Source organism: Oryctolagus cuniculus, chromosome X (genome assembly GCF_964237555.1).
Source record: "Oryctolagus cuniculus chromosome X, mOryCun1.1, whole genome shotgun sequence".
Classification (NCBI taxonomy): Eukaryota; Metazoa; Chordata; class Mammalia; order Lagomorpha; family Leporidae; genus Oryctolagus; species Oryctolagus cuniculus.
The window spans coordinates 26,694,892-26,704,365 of NC_091453.1; the positions used below are offsets into that span (position 1 = coordinate 26,694,892).

The 9,474-nt window shown below is 49.4% G+C and overlaps 1 long non-coding RNA gene across 1 annotated transcript in view; it reads left to right on the top strand.

Moving 5' to 3' along the window:
• The window catches only part of LOC108178726 (uncharacterized), a 104,541-nt gene extending 95,396 nt beyond the window's left edge, over positions 1-9,145 (top strand). The window contains exon 5 of the long non-coding RNA XR_011385704.1: positions 8,921-9,145. This is a non-coding gene — a long non-coding RNA (uncharacterized lncRNA). The remainder of the gene's footprint in view (positions 1-8,920) is intronic.
• The last annotated feature ends 329 nt before the right edge of the window (positions 9,146-9,474 follow it).

The window sequence follows — 9,474 nt, forward strand, 5'->3', positions numbered from 1 at the left end:
CTGAGATGGTGAAGACGGGGATTAGGTCTCCCCCACCCGAGCCCCCAGCGTGGTGCCTGCTGCATAGTAGGCGGTGAGTAGATGTCTGACCAGTGAGTGGGATGCTTCTGGACTTGGAATAGTCCTTCATGGCGTGGTATCCGGCATTCATAAAAGATCAAAGTGAGGGCTTGAGTTCCCATCTTTTGTGTTCCTAGGGCTTGCCTGTGTTCTCTGTTGTGTTTTGCCTCTGCATGGGGCTGAGTTTCTGTAACATGTGGCTGGCATTTTCAACGACATTTCAAATGTGGCTGATTGAGGTCCCGGGCATAATGTGACATATAATTATCCGGTGGGGATTTCAAAGTGCTATGAGAATTAAATGAAATCCTCAACCTACCACACCTAGCGTGGCCATTTGCACTTCCAAGTGCAGAGAGCCTTTCCCAGGATTGAAGCCTGCGCAGAGGAAATCGGCCTTGAGCGAAGGAGCTGTAACGTGTCTTTCTGATGACATCAGAGGAACACCTGGATCCAACCCTACTTGGACGAAGTCAGTGTGCCTGCTCTTGTCTGTCCTAAGAGCCCATGCATTGGCTCTTCATTTAAGCCAGGCTGATTGGGCCTCTGTCCCTGTCACAGCAGAGGCACTGATGAGCAGAATAAAAACAAAATAGAGAACAGTAAAAGTCAACATGTATAGAGTGTTAGGCTGCTTGATACCAATTACGAATGGGATCGAAGTGCAGAGGCACAGGGAGCTGGGGGAAGTTCACAGAGCTAATGAGACTTGGGCAGGGCACAGTCGCTATTGTGACCAAAAAGAAATGGGGCCGGGTGTGGCTCAGCAGACCATGACAGTATAGCACCCCATAAAATCCGAGCTTGTCGGGGGCCTGTGCTGCCTGCAGTGCTGGCATCCCATATGGGCACCGGTTTATGTCCCGGCAGCTCCATTTCCCATCCAGCTCTCTGCTGTGGCCTGGGAGAGCAGTGGAAGATGGTCCAAGCCCTTGGGCCCCTGCACCTGCATGGGAGACCCGGAAGAAGCTCCTGGCTCCTGGCTCCTGGCTCCTGGCTCCTGGCTTCGGATGGGCACAGCTTCGGCCATTGCGGCCAATTGGGGAGTAAACCAACAGATGGAAGATCTCTCTCTCTCTCTCTCTCTCTCTCTCTGTGTAACTCTGACTTTCAAGTAAATAAATAAATCTTTAAAAAAAAAATCAGAGCAAATCGGGGAAGAAGATTTGGCCCAGTGTTGTACTAGACTTTATCGTCTTTTAACATTTTTAAGAGGACTAGCAGAAGGGGAGGAAATGCAGACTGCTAGATGTGAACAGTCATCCAAGCACACCCCACCTTCTGGCCTCAACGTGCTCTGTTCTCCAAAGCCAGGAGCCAGGAGCTTCTTCCCGGTCTCCCATGTGGGTGCAGGAGCCCAAGGACTTGGACCATCTTCTACTGCTTTCCCAGGCCACAGCAGAGAGCCGTATCAGAAGTGGAGCAGCCGGGTGCCCACCAGCCAATCCCATATGGGATGCCGGCACTGCAGGCGGCGGCTTTTACCCGCTATGCCACAGCGCTGGAACCCACCCGCCCCCTGGGCATTAGTAGGTTTAAAAACTCCCCAGGTGCTTCCATTGGGCATGGCGTTTGAGAACAAGCACTCTGAGGCAGTGCTTCCCGGATGTTCACATACATTCGAATCAAAGGACGTTCTTTCCAACAAACCCAGATTTCCCAGTAATAAACTCTCGGACAGCTCCATGTGGCGAAATGTGGTTGGACTATGCGCTAATGTCAGGTCTGAGCCAGGATACAGAATGACCAACCATCCTACCTTGCCCGAGTCTCAGGGATTTCCCAAGACACGGGGCTTTCAGAACTAGAAGAGGAAACTCCTGGGCAAGCCGGGGTGGTTGGTCACTGGCCAAAGAAGCTCTGACCACTGCTACAAAGCTTTTCTGACTCAACAGGCACCGCTGCTAATTTAAGGGTGAGCAGAACTTGAGTCCTCAAACTCGCGCAGATGTTTCAACTCTGAAGGGTTAAGGGACGGTGGATTAATGGTGGAGACCTGGTCTCATTATGGCGTCTCACAGGTGGGCCAAGTGCAAGGTCACTAGGAGCTTGCCCTCAGGAGATAGTGCACTTGATGTAGTTGCTTATTTAAGCTCTGTCTCGGCTTAGCTTCTCTCTCTCTGCTTCCTGGCTCACCAAGGGGTTCGCGCCTTGGCACCTGCTCTGCCATGGGGAGCCTCCACCATGCAACAGACTAATGGGGCCACTGATCCTGAACTTTGAACTGTTAAACTGTAAGGCAAAATAAACCTTTTCCTTCCCAAAAGACGTCTCGTGAGGATTTTAGTTAAAGTAATGAGAAGCTGGCTAACATAGGGGGTGAACGAAATCTCAGAGGATGGTCCTGGGAGAGGGAAAGGAATCACAAGGTACTTAACCTGTTGTTTTTTACAGATTTATTTTTATTGATTTGAAAAGCAGAATTACAGAAAGAGGGAGAAAGAGAGAGAGAATCTTTCATCTACTGGCTCACTCCCCCAAATGGCCACAACGGCTGCAGCTGGGCTGGTCTGAAGCCAGGAGTTTCATCCGGGTCTCCCACGTGGGTGCAGGGGCCTACATACTTGGGCCATCCTCCACTGGCTTCCCAGGCACATTAACAGGGAGCTGGATCGGAAGTGGAGCAGCCGGGACTCAAACCGCTGCCCATATGGGATGCTGGCGTCTCAGGTGGAGGCTTAACCCGTTAGGCCACGACACTGGCCCCTAGGTGTTGGATCTTGCTTGAAGCAGGTGTACAAGTACTTGTGCAAGGGCACACGTGTAAACAAAAGAAGGCAGATGCTTGCTCTGGCTTTACCTGCCTGGGAGGCACCTGTCAAAGAACAACATTTCAGCAAATTGAGCTTTTAAAGCTCTAATTGACTTTTAATAGCAATCTATGAATCAGGCAGCATGCAGTTTACAAAAATAGAAAGGCGCTTTAATGCGCTGGGCAGAGGGGGTGGACTGTAAAGGCAGAAAAGGCTAAAGAGAGCGGAAATAAGGAACACAAAGCAGATGGGTCATTTCCTGGGGCCCCTGTTTTGACTGCTCCTCTGCCTCTCATTCAGTCCACACTGATGGCCTCTGTTCTTTAGGACCTGCTACCAGAGGAAGCCAAGGCCTGGGTACCTATCCACGGCAAGTCCGTGTGCCATGCTTTGGACACATGGCCATCTTCCTGTCCTTCATGTATGTTGTTGCTTCTGCAAAGCTCCTTTTGCCCTCTTCGCTGTGTTAACACCTACTTCTGCTTCTCATAGCAGCCCAAGCCTCGCCTCTTCCAGGAAGCCCTCCCTGACCTTCCTAAAGCTGCTCATAGCATCATTCACTCTAATGTAATCTTCAAGAAGCAGAGGGCAGAGAGGCTGTGTCTGGTTTTGGGCATCACTGGTCAAAGCTGTCTGTTAGAATGCTAAGGAGCCCTTTTCCAACTTCAGAGACCCTGCTAAGAACAATGGGGCAGGTGCTGGCACTTGACTGGCCAGGCAATTCTCAAAGAATGCTTGACACAGGCCAGAAAACTGAGTGCCAGAAATCTTGGGACACAGCCTAGTGCCGGGAGGTCCCCTGCCCGGGCGAGCTGAGCTGGGTTGAGCTGAGCTGAGTGAGAGGTGGCTCTGCACACCAGTGATTAACCACTAAGGTGATGCCCAGCCTCTGCTGCTTTTCAAGTCTTCGCCCTCTGCCTCTTCTACAAAGATCCTGCGCTCCTGAAGTCGCACATGGTTGGCCTGGCTGGTGTTGGGGTGTCAGGGGAGGAGGTAGGGACAAGGTCCTTTTCCAGTTCGTGTATCTTGTGATTCTGTTACTTGACATTCTGAGGATTCCTTTCCCCTTTTAAAGGGTGAGCGTTTTGACAGAGTGACCTGCACTGCCTCCAGGGGGAAGAGGCAGGGGATTCCTGGGCTGTGACTCACTCAGCCACCAGGGCTGGAGGCAGTTCGTCATCCCTTATTCCACAGCAAGGACAGGTTCTCTCTCAAGGCCGGATAATGTTCTGAACCCGTACTCATCAGGCAACCGGCCATTTCAAATGGCAGCTTTCCCTGAGGCCCAGGAAGGAGGGCTTGGGTGGGGCACCTGGACTGTGTGGATGCTTTGTGTTATGAATTAAGAATCCAACATCTGGGGCGGGACATTGACGAGGTGGCTAAGTCCCCACTTGGGGTGTCTGCATCTGCCTGGTTGGAATCCTGGTTCTTCCTGAGGGCCAGCTTCGTGCTGACGTGTCACAGCCTCAGGGCAGCAGGTGACGGCTCCGTGGACCTTTAGTCCTTGCCACCCATGTGGGGAACCTGGATGGAGTCCCTGGCTGGTGCAGGCATTTGAGGAGTGAGCCAGTAGAGGGAAGAAGATCTCTCTCGGTCTTGTCTCTCTGTTTCTCTGCCCTTAAGATGAAATGGAAAGACATAAATAAAAATTTTTTTTTGAAAAAAGAAAGACTCCAACATCCTGCGTGAGGCAGGAAAGAGGAGTGAGGGCCTGCCTGGACGGGCCCTGAGTTTGGCTGGCTGGAAAGGAGTACCTGTTCAGAAAGGGAGTACTAGACAGCAGTTAACATGACTAGCATGGGCCAATTTTTCAAACCCAGTGGCAGAGAGAAAAAGCAAATGGCAGACATCTGGGAAGTGAACCAGTGGATGGAAGACCTCTCTCTCTCTCTCTCTCTCTCTGCTTCTGCCTCTCTGTAACTCTGCCTTTCAAATAAATTAATTAATCTTAAAAAAAAAAAAAGCAAATGGCAGAAAGACACAAATGAGCAGTCCTCCAAGAGTTCATGGGACATGTATATTATGAAAAAGCTACGCACAGCTTTCAAATTTGTTTTAAACCTTTTAATTTTCATGTTTCCACAGACTTCTTGAAGTATTCTCATGCAGTGCACTACCATTTAGAATGCTTTTTTTAAAAAAAAGGATTTATTTATTTGAAAGTCAGAGCTATACAGAGAGAGGGAAAGACAGAGAGAAAAGAAGAGAGATCTTCCATCCGCCGGTTCACTCCCCATGTGGCCACAATGACCCAGGGCTGTGCCAGGCTGAATCCAGGAGCCAGGAGCTTCCTCTGGGTCTCCCATGCAGGTGCAGGGTCCCAAGCACTTGGGCCATCTTCCCCTGCTTTCCCAGGCCATAGCAGAGAGCTGGGTCAGAAGTGGAGCAGCCAGGACTTGAACCTGCCCCCATATGGGATGCTGGCACTGCAGGTGGCGGCTTTACCCTCTATGGCACAGCACTGGCCCCTAGAAAATTTTTTAACGTGTCAAAATATTATAAATCTGCATAAATATATATCCCTAATGATTTATGATACTATGTAATTTACATAAGACTTATAATATATATACATGTGTGATCTATATGTAATACAAGAATAAAAATCCACATAAAAATAATAACACCAAATGTCTTGTTGTCTCAGAGGTGGAGAGAACGAGACTGAGAATTGGTCTGTAGAGGGCTCCAATTGCGTCTGAGATGTTTGGTATCTGAAGCTGGGTGTCCTATTGTTCTGTATACCTTCCATATATCTGAAATAGCCCATGGAAATTTTTTTTAAGGCAGAAAGAAAGGTTAGGATTCAGTGGTATCACTTGTATATTGATTGGAACAGTCCCTTAATTGTGACCGCCCAAGTCACCAATGTCTCACGAGCAAAATCACCCCTCTGTTCTGGGACTTTCCTCCACAATGCAGCTGAAGCTGTAAACACTCCCAGCTGGGTCCCCTGCTTCAGGGCTGGGCCTATCCCTGCTCTGTTCCCCTTCCCCTTCCTGTCACTGCTGGGAAACCCCAGCCTCCACTTTGAGCCTTCTGGGTGCCTGCCAGCTCCTCTTCCTGTCCTGCACACTTCACTCCCACAAGTTACAAGCAGAGTGGAGTAGGTGGAGTAGGCGAGAGAGAGAGAGAGAGAGAGAGAGAGAGAGAGACAGAAACAGAGAGAGAGAGACAGAGAGTGAGAGAGTGAGAGAGAGCGAGCTTGCTTTGAGTGGGTATCATAGGGAATACCACTCTCCCCAATAACTAGTCTCTTGACCATCGTTAAGGCTCTGGTGGCCAGCTGGGGGCCCAAAGTCATTCATATGGAACTGAAGAAAATCTGTTCTGAATTCTCTGCCAGCAAACTTTTGGAACAACACCCAGTTGGCGTAGTCAGTTCCCTTTAAGGCCCTTGGGGGTGGGGAGAAGGCAAGTTCGGTTTTTCTTGGCTAAAGGGAATGCATTCAAGGAACCAAGCTTGCTGGTGGGTGAAGCAAGTCAGGGAAGTCCAGGGGAATTCCAGAAAGAATTTCCTGGGAAACAAAATCACATCGGGGCTCACCTGCCTGCCGAAAGCGTCCCTGGGAAACAGCCTTTCTCCCTCCGCAGCCCCGCGTTTCAAGCATGAACAGGGTCCTAACGAACTCCGGTGAAAAGAGCACACAGTGTGATTTCTCGTTGCTTGGCTAATCTTGCACAGTGGAATAATTCCTTCCCCAGTAAAACTGCTTTCTCTTTGCCTGAGTGAGACTATCCTGTGGAAATATAATGCCGTTCCAGACGGTGACTGCAGAATGTCTGGAGTCGTCTCTTTTTCTATATATAACCTTTAAATGCTAAGTATGAGGAACAAGGTAGTAGCGAAATGCTAAAACAAGTTCTCGGATGAACAGAAGGGTGTGCATCTAGGTTGGGATTTTCTAGTTACCTAATGACCTTTGATAAGAGGGTGACGATAAATTTATAATGCACACATGGTCTTTGCTGTGTTCCTTTGGAGAAGATCAGTTGTGTGTGACTGGAATGGAAATGAATTTTTCCATAAAGTGGCATGCAGTATAGCATCTGTATTTGGACAGGCACACGCACACCATGTTGTTAATTTTCATGCCCCAATTTAATCCTTGTTACATGCATCACTGGACTCATAAAAGCAGTTTTTCTTTGGAAAATGAAATTACAAGACATCTGTTGTCCAGTGGCCTACTGTGCTCGTAAGTGTTGACTCTGGAGTATTCTCTAGGAGTACAGGAGAAAGAGGCTGTGTGGCTCCTGTTCTCAGGGAGGTTAGAACACAGGGAAACCCAAGTTCAGGACGGAAAGGAGCCACACATCAGAAAGATGGGGAGAGTGAGGCCTGCAGAGGAAGAATGACCTTCCCAAGGTCACTCAGCCAATTCGTGGATTTAGAGGCAAAGCAGGTGTCCAAAACTAGAGCCCAAAGGCTAGCCGCTGCCCTCCTGCACCCTGGTGTCAAGACCGGACTGATGCTGTGCTAGATGAGAACGCTTCTGTCGGCCGGGTCGTGTTCCTGGGCATGTGGCTTCCTCCATGGGGCTCATGGGAGGTGCCTTTGTGCAATTCCTTTGACTGCGGCTCTTATGTTTCTCTAACAACCACTCCCTGCTTGTCCCCTGGTTCTTGGGCAGAGAATGAGAGGTGCGAGTGGGGGCTTGAACCCATACTCTCTCCAAAAAAATTCTCTTGGGAAAGACCTAGAACTCTGCTAGAGGTTTTTGTTTTGTTTTTTAATAAATACCACCTCTATGACCCTGAAATGCCACTCCTAAATATATTCATAAGAAAACCACATTCATGTTTACCAAAAGGCATGTGTAAGAATGTCCGTGAATATTCATTGGAAACTACCGATTGGGAACTACCTTGTCCTGGCCTGTTTGGGGCTGCTCTCACAGAGGGCCGCAGGCTAGGTAATTTTTAGAGAGGAAACAAATTTCTTTCTCACAGTACTGGACAAGGACCCTCATGCTGCATGATCCCATGGTGGAAGGTAGAAGGGCGAGAGAGCACAAAATAGCAAGAGAGGGCCTGAACTCACTTTTATAATGAGCCCCTCTCGCGATAACTCACCTACTCCCTCAACAGCAATATTAATCCATTCAGGAAGGCAAACCCCTCATCACGTAATCACTGCTTCCTAGACCCCATTTTCTAGCACTTTGCATTGGGAATTAAGTTTCCAGCACATGAACTTTGGGGGGACTTGTTCAAACCATAGCACAGCCCAAGTATCTATTAAGGGTACAATGGATAAATAACTGGTGGAATATTCGCATAATGCAATGTTCTTCAGCAGCGAGAATAACCTATTCACAATTACATACAACAATAAGGATGGCTCTCATAAATACGATGCTGTGCAAATGAAGCCAGGCGCTCAAGGGAGCGCACTGTGTGCTTCCATTCATATACGGAACAAAGAGACAAAACCAATCTGTGCGATCAGAGGTCAAGATACTGGTTACCCGGACGGGTAGCGGGGACTGACCGGGGAATACAGGGGCCTTTGAGATACTGCTAATTAATGTGGGGGAATGTCCACTTTGTGAAAATGCATCAGGCTGTGAACCTGATGTGCACCCTGCGATGTGGATCTGGATTTCCAGAACGGTTAACCAAAGAAGGCTCCAGGCAGGCTCTGGTGCTCCCTTGGCTCCCATTTGCAAAAGTTTAGGCTATCCTGGTGTGGTCCCTTTCCCCCACTGTCACCAGCTGTCTCAACTCAGACTCCAGCCTAGCTCCCCACCGCACAGAATGCATAGCAGCTCCTGTGAAGGGTCCTCTTGATGTACCCTCTCACAAGGTTTGAGGGTAGAAGGCAGCTGACCCCCCCCCCCACCTGGGGTGGAGGGGTACCGAAAGCACTGCGGAGACCTCTCTGAAGTCTTCTTCCCAAACCCTCATTTCCTCTCCCTTCCCCCTGCATCCCTCTCCCTGTGCTTTTGGAATCAGAATTCTTGAGGGCATTTGAGAATGCCTTTTATAAAGTCTGTGTCTTGGGGCCGGCGCTGTGGCGCAGCGGGTAAAGCTGCCGCCTGCAGTGCCAGCATCCTATATGGGCACCGGTTCAAGACCCGGCTGTTCCACTTCCGATCCAGCTCTCTGCTATGGCCTGGGAAAGCAGTGGAAGATGATCTGAGTCTTTGGACCCCTGCACCCATGTGGGAGACCCAGAGGAAGCTCCTGGCTCCTGGCTTCAGATCAGCCCAGCTCCAGCCACTGAGGCCATTTGGGGAGTGAACCAGTGGATGGAAGACCTCTCTCTCTCTCTGCCTCTCCTTCTCTCTGTGTGTAATAAATAAATAAATCTTAAAAAAAATAAAGTCTGTGTCTTAGTCCATTTTCTGTTGCTGTAACTGCATACTATGAACTGGGTAATCTATAAGGAAAAGAGATTTATTCAACTCACAGTTCAGGGAAGTTCAAGATCAGGCGGCCACATCTGGAGAGGCCCTTCCTCCTGGTGGGGACTCTCTGCAGTGTCCCAAGGCAGTGCAGGGTGTCACATGGTGAGAGGGTCTGAGTGTCCTAGCCAAGGTCTCTCTTCTTAAAAAGCCACGGTCCCGTTGGATTAGGGCCCCGCCCTTATGGCCTTGTTTAACCTTAATTGCCTCTCAAACATTCCCACTTCCAAAGACCATAGTCAAATTAA